The sequence below is a fragment of the Aethalodelphis obliquidens genome, unplaced genomic scaffold (genome assembly GCF_003676395.1).
Source record: "Aethalodelphis obliquidens isolate GAN/ISIS:26980383/991018 unplaced genomic scaffold, ASM367639v1 scaffold26, whole genome shotgun sequence".
Lineage (NCBI taxonomy): Eukaryota > Metazoa > Chordata > Mammalia > Artiodactyla > Delphinidae > Aethalodelphis > Aethalodelphis obliquidens.
In genome coordinates, this window is record NW_020837970.1 from 10,405,998 (window position 1) to 10,419,298 (window position 13,301).

The window sequence follows — 13,301 nt, forward strand, 5'->3', positions numbered from 1 at the left end:
CAGTGGAAAAGCCTGATAATAAATTACGGATAAGAAAACCAATACATAAGTAAAATAATTCCAGTCTGCAGTCAATGCTATGAAGGAAATAAGCAAGGGCTATGATGGAGAAAAATGGAGGGACCACTATGGACCAGGTGGTGCAGGCAGGCTTCTTAGAGGAGGCACCATTAAAGTTGAGACTTAAAGGATGGGACTGAGCCCACCATGAGTCAAACCTGGGGAATGGCATTCCAAAGGGAGTGCACAGAGCACTCAGAGACCCTGCTGCAACAGAGAGCTTGTATATTTTATGTGTATGTGATGTAAAGACTCAGAATGAACCCAGGGTTCATCTGGCTTCCCCCTGGCCAGGCTGGGTGCTGCCCTACAACAAGGCTGAGTGGGAGTCATTCAGCACCCGCTCAGGTACACTACTCCGTCTGTTAGAAAGGTCCTCCTTTCAGGGGGCTGGGACCCAGCTCTCTCTGGGGGGTCACCCATCCTTCGCGGTCCTGTGGCTGGAGCCATAGAGAACACAGCTAAGCCACAGGACCCCATTCAGAAGGGAAGGCAGCCTCTGTATCCTCTCTAAATCCATCTCAGTGCCACACATTCTGAGGATGTTGTTAGGATGCAGAAGTCACATTGTTAAAATATGTTTTATATATATTTGACAGCTCCTGCAGTTCACTTCTGAAGTTGATTAAAAGACACATGGCTTCCCATAAAAGTCCAGTGGGTTCAGCTGATCAGTAGTGTGGGGTTCCCACAGCATCTGCCTTGGCTGGATTCTTGCCCCCTGAGCCCAGGGCCACATTGTGCTGACTCTGCCTGTTTCCCTGACAGTCAAGTGGAGAGGCATGGCCATAAAGCCCGAGATCCTGCCCAGAAGGAGAGGAGGCTAGCAGAGGGGTGGGTTGATGATTGACAGGTGATGTCTTATGGTTTTATTATAAACAAACAGGGGTCAAGGAACCAAACTGGCGTTGAAGCCTTTTCTTTGTTAATATTACAAGTGAATCAGAGACAGGGCAGAGCAAGGGCTGGAGAGTCAGTGTTACTTACTATTTACAAAGCTTAAAGCTGGACTGCCATGGCAGGCCCATTCTGCTTCCTTGGTTTTTACTGTTACAGATCAAGAAAAATAGGAATGTTTTCTAAAGATGCTGTTAAGCCATACTTTATATCAAACTTTTCTCTTTATTATTTCAATTTTTGTTTGGGTTGGCTTGAGAGGGAGGAGACTGGGAAAGGGTAAATTCCTCCCAAGCCCCTCTTTGGCATCCTTTCTGCTTTAGCCATGGCAGTGGGGCCCGTAGTGCAAGCTGGGGAGCGAGAAGAGGTGAGCTGCAGGACTGGGGCCGCCAGCTCAGCTCTCTGCTAAACCTTGCGACGTCCTTCCCCTCCATCTTGCCATACGTAGAGGGCCCCTCCCCCTCCAGTAATCCCCTTCCAATATTGCTGGGGTGGAGAGGAGAGGGGAGGTATGGGTGTAGCTAGAAGAAAAGGCTTTTGCGGTCATTTACCCTTTGGCTTCCAGGCATTTGTCAGGTCCTTTCTGGAGGGAAGGCTTTTATAGGGAGGAGGGTGAGGTTTCCAGGATGCCAAAGATAAATGGTGACAACTGTTTGCTTTTGCTCCTGCATCTCTGGCACCCTCTTAGGTCCTGTTGCCTTAGAGAGCATTCGTTGTGGCGAAGCTCTGCCCACCTCTTTGGACTCCTCTGAGCCTGCTCTCCCCTCCCCTTTTTATTGCAGCAATGCTGAGACACACCAAGCTGCATCCCAGCTCCCAGAAACACCCTCTCCCTGCCCCTCTCACCCCCCCAAAAGGCAGGGCCAAGTGTTTCCCCACCCTCGATGCTCCTGTGGAGCCCTTTACACTTCTCTTTCCTAGAGGCACCTACACTTATCAAAATAACATTTTATACTTTTCTACCCAGTAGACCAGTGGTTCTCAAAGCGTGGTCCCTGGACAAGCATCACCACCACCATCATCACCTAGGAGCCTGTTAGAAATGCAGATTCTTGGGCCTCCCCCCCCCGCCCCCAGACACCCTGACCCAGACACTCTGGGGGTGGTGCCCGGCATCTGTCATTGAACGAGCCCAGTGGGTGACTCAGCGCTCGCTGACGCTGACGGTTGGGAAGCACCGCACTGGGCTCTCAGCTCGTCCCATTCATTCCTGTATCCCTGACTCCTCCCACTGAGCCTGCACATCAACGTGCTCAGCAAAGGGTTCCTGAACAACAACAGGCCACTAATAGGTTAGACAAGTTGCTAAGGTGGTAACGGCCTAACCCCAGTAGGGAAACCAAGCCAGGCCCATCACCTGTCAGTGCTCAGTACATGTTATTCTCTTTGATCTTCTTTGACTTGTTCACAAAGGAATTTTGGTCGATGTAAACACACGAAGTCCCCAGAAGAACCCGACATCCTGCCCTACCCTCCTAAAAAAAGGATATTAAAAATATTCTTTCTCCATGCTCAGGCAAAGACCACCTCTGAATAGTACGAACTGCAGACACCATCTTTTTAATGCACTGTTATATGTGTAATTATGGAAACATAATTATGGTGTTTGAGGTCATTTTTCTTCAGTGTTGACCATTAGGAACATAACTTCCTTTTCTAAATCTGTTTTCATGGCTCATTTCATGTCTTTAATGTTTTGTGTGTGTGTGTGTGTGTGTGTGTGTGTGGTAAAATATACATAACATAAAATTTACCCTTTTTAACCATTTTAAAGTGCATTCGGTGGTGTTAATTACAGTCACACTGTTGTGCAAACATCATCACTAGCCCTTTCCAGAACTCTTTCCATCATCCCAAACGAACAATCCTGGTGGTGCAGCCGCTGTGGAAAACACTTTGGTGATTCCTTAAAAAGTTAAACATAGCATTGTCGTATGACCTGACAATTCTACTCCTAGAGTAGAATTTTGAGGAATATACTCAAAGGAATTGAAAGCAGAGACTCAAACAGATACTTGTACACCTATGTTCCTAGCAGAATTATTCGTAATAGCCGAAAGGTGGAAATAACTCATGTGCCCATCAAGGCATGAAGGGATAAATAAAATGTGGTATACGCCTACAGTGGAGTACTGTTCAGCCATAAAAAAGCTCAGCTCATTTTAACATACAACTTCTTTCCCAGGAATCTAACCAACGAGATGTTTGAGGAGACCTGAGGTGACTTTCTGTATTTTCACATCTATCACAGAAGCAAACTTAGAGTAGACGCTCAGTAAACACTCATTGGTTGAGGAAAAGTCTCTGTATCTTACTTTGTCTAGACTCAGAACAGTTGGTGTCAGACTTTGGTGTGTATCAGAATCCCCTGGAGGACTTGTTAAAACACAAATTTCTTGTTAAAACACTCTCAGGGTTACTAATTCAGAAGGTTTGTGGGCTTCCCTGGTGGCGCAGTGGTTGAGAGTCCGCCTGCCGATGCAGGGGACGCAGGCTCGTGCCCCGGTCCAGGAGGATCCCACATGCAGCGGAGCGGCTGGGCCCGTGAGCCATGGCCGCTGAGCCTGCGCATCCGGAGCCTGTGTTCCGCAACGGGAGAGGCCACAGCAGTGAGAGGCCCGCATACCGCAAAAAAAAAAAAAAAAAAGAAGGTTTGGGGTGCAGTCCCAGAATGTGCCTTTCTAACCAAATTCCCAGGTGATGCTGGTACTGCTGGTCTGGGGACCACACTCTGAGGACCACTGGTCTAGCACAGTATTTCTCAACCCTAACTGCACATTGGAGCTTCCTAGAGCTTCTAAGTTTGCCCCTGGCCCCCGCCCCAGAGATCAGGTTTAATGGGTCTTGGGTGGCGTCCAGAGACAGGAGGCTTTAAGAAGCTGCTCAGGTGATTCTGATGTGCGGCCGAAGTTAAGAGTCGCTGATAGAAAGCCTTCATTACATCGACACCGTTGGGGCTGGAGCCAGGGCTTTTTGCTCTCTGGTGTCAAGGTAGGGTTTCTTTTTTCCAAAGTAATTAATTTTTTATTGTGGCAGAATATATATAACATAAATTTACCATTAATTACATTTAGTATATTCACAGTGTTGTACAACTGTCACCACTGTTTAGTTCCGGGACATTTGTATCATCCCAAAGGAAACGCCATACTCACTAAGCAGTCATTTCCCCTCCTCCCCCCAGCCCTTGGCAACCACTAATCTACCTGCTGTCTCTATAGGTTTGTCACTTCTGGATATTTCTGATAAATGGAATCACACAATTTGTGTCTGGCTTCTTTCACACAGTATAATGTTTTCAAGGTTCATCTATGATGTAGCATGTATCAGTACTTCATTCCTTTTTTATGGCTGAAGAGTATCCCATTGTATGGATGTATCACACGTGTTTCTCATTTCATAGGGTTGCTTTTTGCTGTAGTTTAAATATTTGACTGCAGTTAACTTGCTATTCTCTGCTATAAAATAGCTGTTGACTGAAATAAAGCATTCACGTTCCTCTTGTGTGGGTTTTAGAAAGTAAACTGTCAACAGAGCTGGCACGAAAGGAAGCTGGAGATAATACAGCCTGGTTTCCTGGAGACGAGGGTCTGGGGGACAATGAGGCTAGTATTTGTAACAAGCTTCTGAATGAAGAGAGAAAACTTCAAATAATCATGATAATAAAGGCGTGTTCCATGCAAGGTGATGAAGCAATGTTCCCTGGCAGCAAAAGGAAACTGATGGGAGAGCAAATAATGTGAGCAGAGGCTGCCCTAGTGACCCGCTCCTTCCCTGGCAGAGAGAGAGAGAGAGACTGACTCTGCTGCCAAAAAGCTGCTCTTCTCTCCCTTGCTCCCCCATCCACCTTCTCAGCACTCATCTTTGTGAAACGTGTGAGGCTGTCAGTGAGGACCCGAGACTGGATGGGGTGGCTAGACAACAGGTCAGGGGCCGTCCTGCATATCTAAGTTGGATGCGGCCCTGAACAAGCTATTTAGTTGTGGACTTTGATATCTATTTACTAGGACGAGAACCTCCCCTTCCCTCCTGCTCTGATTCCTCACCCCCTCTTTGCAACCAAACATCGTCCGGTCACTTCTGCATCTCCACTTCCTGCTCAGATCTCACTGCTTCCAGGCCCACATCCCACTGGATTCAAATAGACTCTTCAGCCCTCATTTGTCTTGCATCCCTTGGCCCCAGTGCCTCCCCACCTACCCCACCCCATTTCTGAACCTGTCCTCTCTGGTTTCTGGGGGATACTGCTTTGTCTGAGTTATCTTCCCATTTCTCCTGCCCCTTCTCAGCTCTCTGTAGCTACCTGCCCTTAATGTCAGCTCTCCCTGTGGTTTTGTCCTTTTGGCTCTTCTCTTTCTCTCTCATTTACACTCCCCTGGGGTGACCTTATCTCCTCCCGTGGCTTCAGCACCACCTCTGCCCTGTTGGGGTTTCCTCCTGAGCTCCAGACCCATTGCCTACTGGCCACCCCCATTGGATGCTCCATGGGTTCCTGAAATCAGACGTGGCTGGAGGGGGAGGCAGACGAGCAAACAAATAATTTGAAAAATAACCAAACCTACCATCCTTTCCTCTGTCACCCTCCTCCTTCCAAAACCTCCTCCACCTCCTTCGAGGTTCTCTATCTCAGCTGATAGAACCGCCCACCCCCCAAAGGCTGGGAATCACACTCCACTCCTTCCTTTCCTTTGGCCCCATTTTTAGGCACAGAGATGTAACAATTTTACTCTTTTAGGAGTCTTTTTTTTAGGACAATATTTTTTCTTTATTTTTAATCTTTTTTTTAAAAATTGAAGTATAGTTGATTTACAGTGTTGTGTTAGAGTCAGGTGTACAGCAGAATGATTCAGTTATGTATGTGTGTATGTATATATGTATACATGTGTGTATATACGTATACGTGTGTGTATACATAGACGTGTGTCTGTATATGTAGATGTGGGTGTGTACGGAGACGTGTGTGTGTGTACATAGACGTGGGTGTGTACGGAGACGTGTGTGTGTATACGTATACGTGGCTGTGTATGTGTATATGTGTGGGTGTGTGTATGTATACGTGTATGTATATGTATACGTGTGTGTGTATACATATATATTCTTTTTCAGATTCTTTCTGAATTATAGGTTATTACAAGATATTGAGTATAGTTCCCTGTTTTATACAGTAGGACTTTGTTGTTTATTTTATATATAGTAGTGTGTTTCTGTTAATCCCAAATTCCTAATTTATCCCTCCCTCCCCCTTTTTTCCCTTTGGTAACCATAAGTTTGTTTTCTATGTCTCTGAGTCCATTTCTATTTTGTAAATAAGTTCATTTGTATCATTTTTTTGAAGATTCCACATATAAGTGATATCATATGATACACGTCTTTCTGTCTGACTTACTTTATTTAGTATGATAATCTCTAGGTCCATCCATGTTGCTGCAAATGGCATTATTTCATTCTTTTTTATGGCTGAGTAATATTCCATTGTGAATATATGTGTGTATAGAGATATGTGTGTATACATATATAATATATAATAACAGTATATACTTCTGTATATACTGTATTCTTCGCGCCAAAATGGACAACCTGAGTCTCATGAGAAACCCTCAGACAAACCCAAATGGAAGGACATGCTATGTGATATCTAGTCTGTATGCTTCAGAAATGTCAAGAGCAGGAAAGGTCTAAAGAGATGCCACAAATAAATTTAGTGAATTATCCGGATTGACTCCCAGTTCAGGAAAAAAAGCTATCAAGGACCAAATTAAGTTTCTTTTAAACTTGGCCTTCATCTGCCCCTACTGGCATAGCCCTGTTCAGATGCATAGCTCCATGTCTGTAGGCCTCACTGGCCTTGCTTCTCCAGCCCTCCACTCCCTACGCTAGATCCAGATCCAGACGTTTCTCTGCTGAAAGTTCTTCAGTGGCTCCTCAGGCCTTCAGGCTTAATCCCAAGGTCTGGAGTGCAGCCCACAAGCCCGTCATGATCCCACCCCCCTCTCTAGGCTTTGCTTCCCCTACTACCGTGTGTCACAAAGTGGGGGTGGGAGTCTTAAGACTTCACCCCGACTAACAAGTTAGCCTGCCACAGTTTCACGGATGCTGGTAAAGACACGAGACTGCTGAGTCAGAGACGGACAGTTTAATACTCACAGGGATAGCAGAGTGACATTTGCAGCTGTTTCTCAAGCCCCAGTTCCATAGGGTGATGTAACCAGGGCCTTGTAACGCCTCCACTTGCAAGCTGCTCTGCATAAGGAGCGTCCCTCTCAGCTTAGGAAACCCCAGCGTGTAAAGGGGGGTGGTTAGCAAACTTGCCCAACCTTTGCCTCCAAGAGAGACATGATTTTACTGGACAGCAAACAGATCTGCTCTCTGCCCTGGAAGGAGACACTGCCTTATCTATACAAGATGACTTGCTACATAAACATCTTTGAAAAGATAGTCTGGAACGAAAGCTGTCGGAGCCTCTGCTCACAGACGCAGGGAGAATCTTTTCCCTACCACTTCTCAGACACTGAGCTGCTGCCATCCTGATTCTCTGATTGCATCCCACACTCTCATCTGGTTTCAGAGCTCTGCTGCCTGCAGCGGAATGCCATTTTCATCCCTAAAACACACACCACCATGCACGTAAACATACACGCACTCTCCTTGCCCTGCTAACTCCTTTATCTTTCAAGAATCAGCTCTTCAGGGAAGCCTGACAGCCACCGTCACCCCCAAATGTAGGAATTCTGCCCCACCTTTGTGTCCCCAGGGTCAGTGTACGTTATCACAAGACTTAATCTGTTCCGTTGTCATTACCTGTTTACACACCTGCTTGCCGCTCAACCCTCAGTGCATGGAAGGCAGGGGCTGTGTCCTGCTTGTCTCTGATCCCCAGTGACCAGCCCACAAAGGGAATCATTAAGGATTGGTCAAAAGAATAAGTGAATCAGTGAATAGACTGTTATTTTAAAGCTGCTAGCAGTTTCTTCCTGTCACTTGAGGGGGAGTAGAATGTAAAAAACGGACGAGGATGGAAAATCTTCATGTGGGAAGGGGCAGGGCAGCTGGGGAGGTCCATAAGCATTTTCTGCATTCTGGGGGAGGGACCAAAACTTTGTTCCACTCCCCCTGTTGCAGGACAGAGCACTTGGATAAGCCCTCTTAGTGACCCAGACTTGAGGCAGGTAACTACCCAGCGTTTCTGTGAAAGCTCAGCCCCGGCTGTAACAGTCCAAGTGCTGGCGTTTCAGGCTGAGGTGCCAAGCGTTCTGTCTAGTGATCCAGTGATCCAAATAGGGTGCGTCTTTAACTGGTCTGTGCCCTTGCGAAGAGCACTGCCTTTCTAAAATAATGGATTTAGCTGTCCTGGACTGGAAGGTTGTTGCCTCACCTGTGGTGTTATTTCAGACTAAGCCAGTGGTGCTCAGGAGTGATTTTTGTCCCCTCGGGATGTTTGGCAACGTCTGTGGAGACATTTTTGGTGTCATAAGGGGGAATGCTGCTGACATTCAGTGGGTAGATGGCTGGCCAGGGATGCTGCTAAACATCGCACAGGGCACAGGACAGCCCCCAGACAAAGAATTATCCTGCCCCAAATGTCAACAGTGCAGAGGCTGAGAAGCCCTGGACTATTGTGATTGTCTCGGCTGGGCCACGCAGAAGGAAAGAGCAGATCACACATTGCAGAGGGTGTTCTTCTAGAAAGAATGAGGTGCTCTCTCTGTCAGTCATCCTGGGGCAGGAAAGAGGAATGGAGGCCTAACCTCAGGGGAGGGGAAACACAGTCAGGTCTCCAGGCCAGGAGAGCAAGACTGGTGCGTACATCCTGATGGTAGGAAACCCCCAGGGACAGGGACGATCATTGCCTTCGGGGAGTACTGATGACAGAGACATCTGGCTTTCCTCTTAGGCTGTAGTTGCCTGCGTCACCCTGGGACCTCAGTCAAATTTTGTTAAACTCCAAAGCCTAGTGAGTTGTTGTTTTTCTTAAAGCTACCATTTAATGAGCACTTACTACATGCCAGGCATCATTCTATATCAAAGGTTGGCTAACATTTTCTACAAAAGGCCAGATAGCAAATATTTCAGGCTTTGTGAGCTGTATGATCTCTGTCACTACTACCCAACTCTGCTTTTGTTTAAAAAAAAAAAAAAAAAGGCAGCCATAGAGAATATGTAAACAGGTGAGTGTAGCCGTGTTCCAAGAAGATTTTATTCACAAAAACAGGTGGTGGACTGGATTTGGCCCATGGGCCATAGTTCACCAACCCCCATTCTATATGCTTAACAGGTATTAATTAATCTGCGTAACAACCCTACGACAGAGGCACTATGTTCTCATTTAGCAGATGAGGTGACTGAGGCACAGATGTTGAGTAATATGCCCAAAGTCACGCGCCAGTAAGCAGCCAGGCTGCCACTGACCCTGACCCTCACGTTCTCCCCAGCAGCAGCCTTTGGAGGGTCCAGAGCCTGGGCGGCAGCAGCAGTTATGAGGTGGTGAGAGGGGACCAGCAGACAAGCCCTGGCGATGGTCCAGAGCTAGAGGGGAGAAGCAGCAATGGAGAGATTTGTGACCTTGTAAACATTCCTGGGGGGTCTGGAAATAACAGAAAGAGGGGATCTGGTAAAAGACGTGAGCTTTCTGCAGCTACCCACGGGGGAACCTGACCTAAGGGAGGCTGGCTAGTCTCTGAACATTGGCCTGCTGTTGAGCCCGTCCTTCACTTACCAGCTTTCACAAAGAGGAAGTCCTTTCTGATATCTAACCTATAGCGCTTTTGCTGTTATTTAAAGCTGCTCCCTCAGTTTTCCCTTTTAGGGGGAAAACTTGCTGTTTGATGGTTCTTCTCACACCTGAAAGCCTTCATCCAGTTCATCCAGGCTACTTCTTTTTTTTTTAATTAATTAATTTATTTTTGGCTGTGTTGCGTCTTCGTTGCTGCACACGGGCTTTCTCTAGTTGTGGAGAGCAGGGGCTACTCTTTGTTGCGGTGCGTGGGCTTCTCATTGCGGTGGCTTCTCTTGTTGTGGAGCACGGGCTCTAGGCACGCGGGCTTCAGTAGTTGTGGCACACAGGCTCAGGATTTGTGGCACGTGGGCTCTACAGCGCAGGCTCAGTAGTTGTGGTGCACGGGCTTATTTGCTCCGCGGCCTGTGGGATCTTCGCGGACCAGGGATCGAACCCATGTCCCCTGCATTGGCAGGTGTATTCTTAACCACAGCGCCACCAGGGAAGTCCCCATCCAGGCTACTTCTGTCTCCCTTCCAGAGGGGTGTGAAGTACAGTGGGAAGGTCAAGGGCTTTGGAGCCATTGGCCAAGCTGCCAGTCACAGCTCCACCACCTACTGGCTGTGTGACCTTGAACATATCTCTTAGATTCCCTGAGCCTCGCTTACAAAATGAAAGTGGCAGTACCCACCCGGCAGGACCCCAGGGCTGTTGGGAGGAATAAACATGGTAGCGTAGTGTCTATTTGTGATGGACTTATAAGACATGCTGGTTCCCAGGCCCTTCTGAATGGAATTGTCTCAATTCCTCCTTTCCCCCCCCCCCCCCCCCCCCGCCCTTAGGGGCTGTTTTCCAACATTTTAGAGCAAGTTCTCCTTTTCACCTCTCCGGAAAACAAATCTAGGGCTCCCTGCCTGGCTCCTTTTACTTCTAATGAGATATGCATGGTGATGTGGCATTTCGTTTCAGACTGGTTTCACCTCTGAAATCCTGCCATCCCAGATCAAGTGCCACCTTCTCCCTGGTGCCTTCCCTCACTCCCAGAGCCAAAAGTAAACAGAGAAACAAACCATTCTTTCCTCGTTCCCTCAGCACCTCTCCTGCACTGGGCTCTCTGCCTCTGCCCGAGCAGCCCCTTGGGGGAGGCTGTCACTCCCCACATGGTGTGCATATGTTCTCCTTCTAGGTAACCCCCCTTGGGGCCAGAAGGGGCTCCTGCTCAGTCCCGTACCCCTCGAACACTGCCTTGCTTGCAGCAGGCTCGTGCTCAAAAACCACCAGGGAGGAAAACATTCTCCAGTGATCATTCAGCACATTAGCCTTCGCTGGAGAGTGAGCACTTGGTTATTAACCCCAGAGGATCCTATGCTTCTCAAGGCAGTTAAGTGAAGGAAGAGCATCAAAGTCCTGCCGTTCTCCATTGTTTTCCCCACGGCGTAACAAGGTTTCTGACCGGACATCTTTGCACACCCAGTCTTCCCTGCAGACCTCCCATGCTCAGTTTTACTCAGCGCTGGGGCACTCCCTGTTCCATCCTTGCTGATAGAGACATTTAAGCATTACACCAGAAGGTTCATCAAGAGCTGGGAGGCTCTTGGGAAACTGCCAAAAGGAAGCACTGAGGGGTGGCTGTAAGTTCTCACCCAAGCACCGCTCCAGGCAGTGGGATGTCAACACACATTCCCGTAGCTCAGAAACCGGCGGAGAGGCTCACTCCAAGTTCACGGTGTAGGAGATGGAGGTGTGAGTGTCGGAGGTGTGGACACATCTAAGAATGTAGATACACGTGAACGTGGATGCATGCGAGCACACATATGTGTGCATGTGTAAATGCGTGCATACACCTCTCCTGAATCACCAGGACCGAGCACGGGGCAGGCAGCTCTCATTCAGTCTCTGCTGGGGCTCCTGTCTTGCTGCGCTCGCACGGTGTTCCTCACCAGGAGCTACTTCCTGCCCTTCTCCCCACCCCCAGGTCCACCCACTCTCTTTGATCTGCTTTTCTTCTTCACTTACGTGTGTCTATTCCCAGTTCTTCCTTCCAACTCTCATCTTTCTGATTCCAACCACCACACTCCCTCAGCTGTCCATCCTACTCCCAAGAATCCGAAAACGGTGTTGATTCATTACTGTCCCTGTAGGACCTCTGACATCTCTCCCAGCCGTGTGCTGCCTACAGTAACGATGACTTGACTGTATTGATTTTTTTCCCTGGCAACCACACTGGTCTTTGATCTACATTTCCCTTGAGTGTGTCACAAGGAACCATATCAAATGTTTATTTATGTCAACAGGTATTAAGTCTGTTGTGTTTTCTTTAACCACTAAGGCTTTTACTCTGATGTAGGGAAGAAAAGCAAGTTAATTTGGCATAATTTGTTTCTGGCAAGTCTATATTATTTACTTTTTCAAAAAACTCACTGCATTTCCTCAATGGCTTTTGCGCCGTGTTGCGATGCGTCGTGTAGGGTGCACAATGCCTGGCATAAAATGAGCATCCACCAGATGGCTGGGAGAATACACGAGACGGAAATCCGGAGACACAAATTCCAGTCCTGGCTCAGCTTCTCATGCTTGGGCCACTTGACAGCTCTGAGCTTTCCTCGCCTCATCTGTAAATGAGTGTGGGGCTTGGCCACATCAGTGCTCCCCACTAGGGTCCCACCTAGGCAGCAGTGGCAGCCTGGATGCTGATTTGAATACTTCACGAAGCCCAACAGAGATGGGCTCTCATCTACAATCAGGCTGCTCCTGCCAGTTGCAACATTAGATATCGTACGTTTCTGGCTGAGTTATATCAACAGGTCAGGACCCCCACTGCCCCTCCCGTGGTTCAGACCCCTATCCCCCTCTCCTGCCTCTGGCCCCCTTCCTTCCATGTTTCACACTCAATTCACTCTTTACTTTGTAGCCACAGTGATCCTTCTAAAAGGCTTATCTCAGCTTTCCACCTAGAACGCTCCAGCTGTCCCCCTGCTGTCTCCAGAATGAGGTCCCAACTCCTCAGCCAGCTCACGGGCCCCTCACTCTGGCCCTGGTCCATCTCCCCAGCCCCTGCGCTCCTCACTGAGGTCCCTGGTAGTGCCCAGAACCTGCCAACCTAGGTGATCATTGCACAGTCTGTCCCTTAACCCTAAAGGCTCTTTCAACCCCTGCCCTTTGCCTGGCTAGCTCTTACATGTCCTCCAGGTCTCAGCTTAGACATCACCTCCTCCAGGAAGCCTTCTCTAATCCTTTCCCAAGTGAGGGCACTCTTTTCTGTGGTTCATCTCTCTGCTTTGTAAGGCCTAATTCACTGTCTCCTCCCAGATTCTCAGTCTTATTCATGCCTTATTCATCATTTCCTCAGCACCTAGCCTAATACTTGGCACTTTGTTTTTACTCTATAAATGTTTATGGAATAAATGTGAATCCTTATCTTGGGCTAACTAAAAACTTTGATTGGTTTTCAGATCTGTCTTTGATTAATAACAAATGGGAGAACTAACTATTTCATTAATAATTTGTTAAACCTTTTAAACAATGGTATCCATGGAGGAGGGCAGAATAAAAGAGTGATGCATGTGTAGGGTACCATTACTCTCAGGTCCCTTCTAGGTAATAATTCCAGAAATTTATTTGTATAACATTT

General features: G+C 47.7%; 2 protein-coding genes across 5 annotated transcripts in view; one reads left to right on the top strand and one right to left on the bottom strand.

Annotated features, from left to right (window-relative positions):
* APH1B (aph-1B gamma-secretase subunit) overlaps positions 1-13,301 on the top strand; it is a 93,659-nt gene that overhangs the window by 79,892 nt on the left and 466 nt on the right. The window lies entirely within an intron of this gene.
* The window catches only part of CA12 (carbonic anhydrase 12), a 62,934-nt gene that overhangs the window by 32,206 nt on the left and 17,427 nt on the right, over positions 1-13,301 (bottom strand). The gene's annotated exons all lie outside the window — the stretch shown is intronic.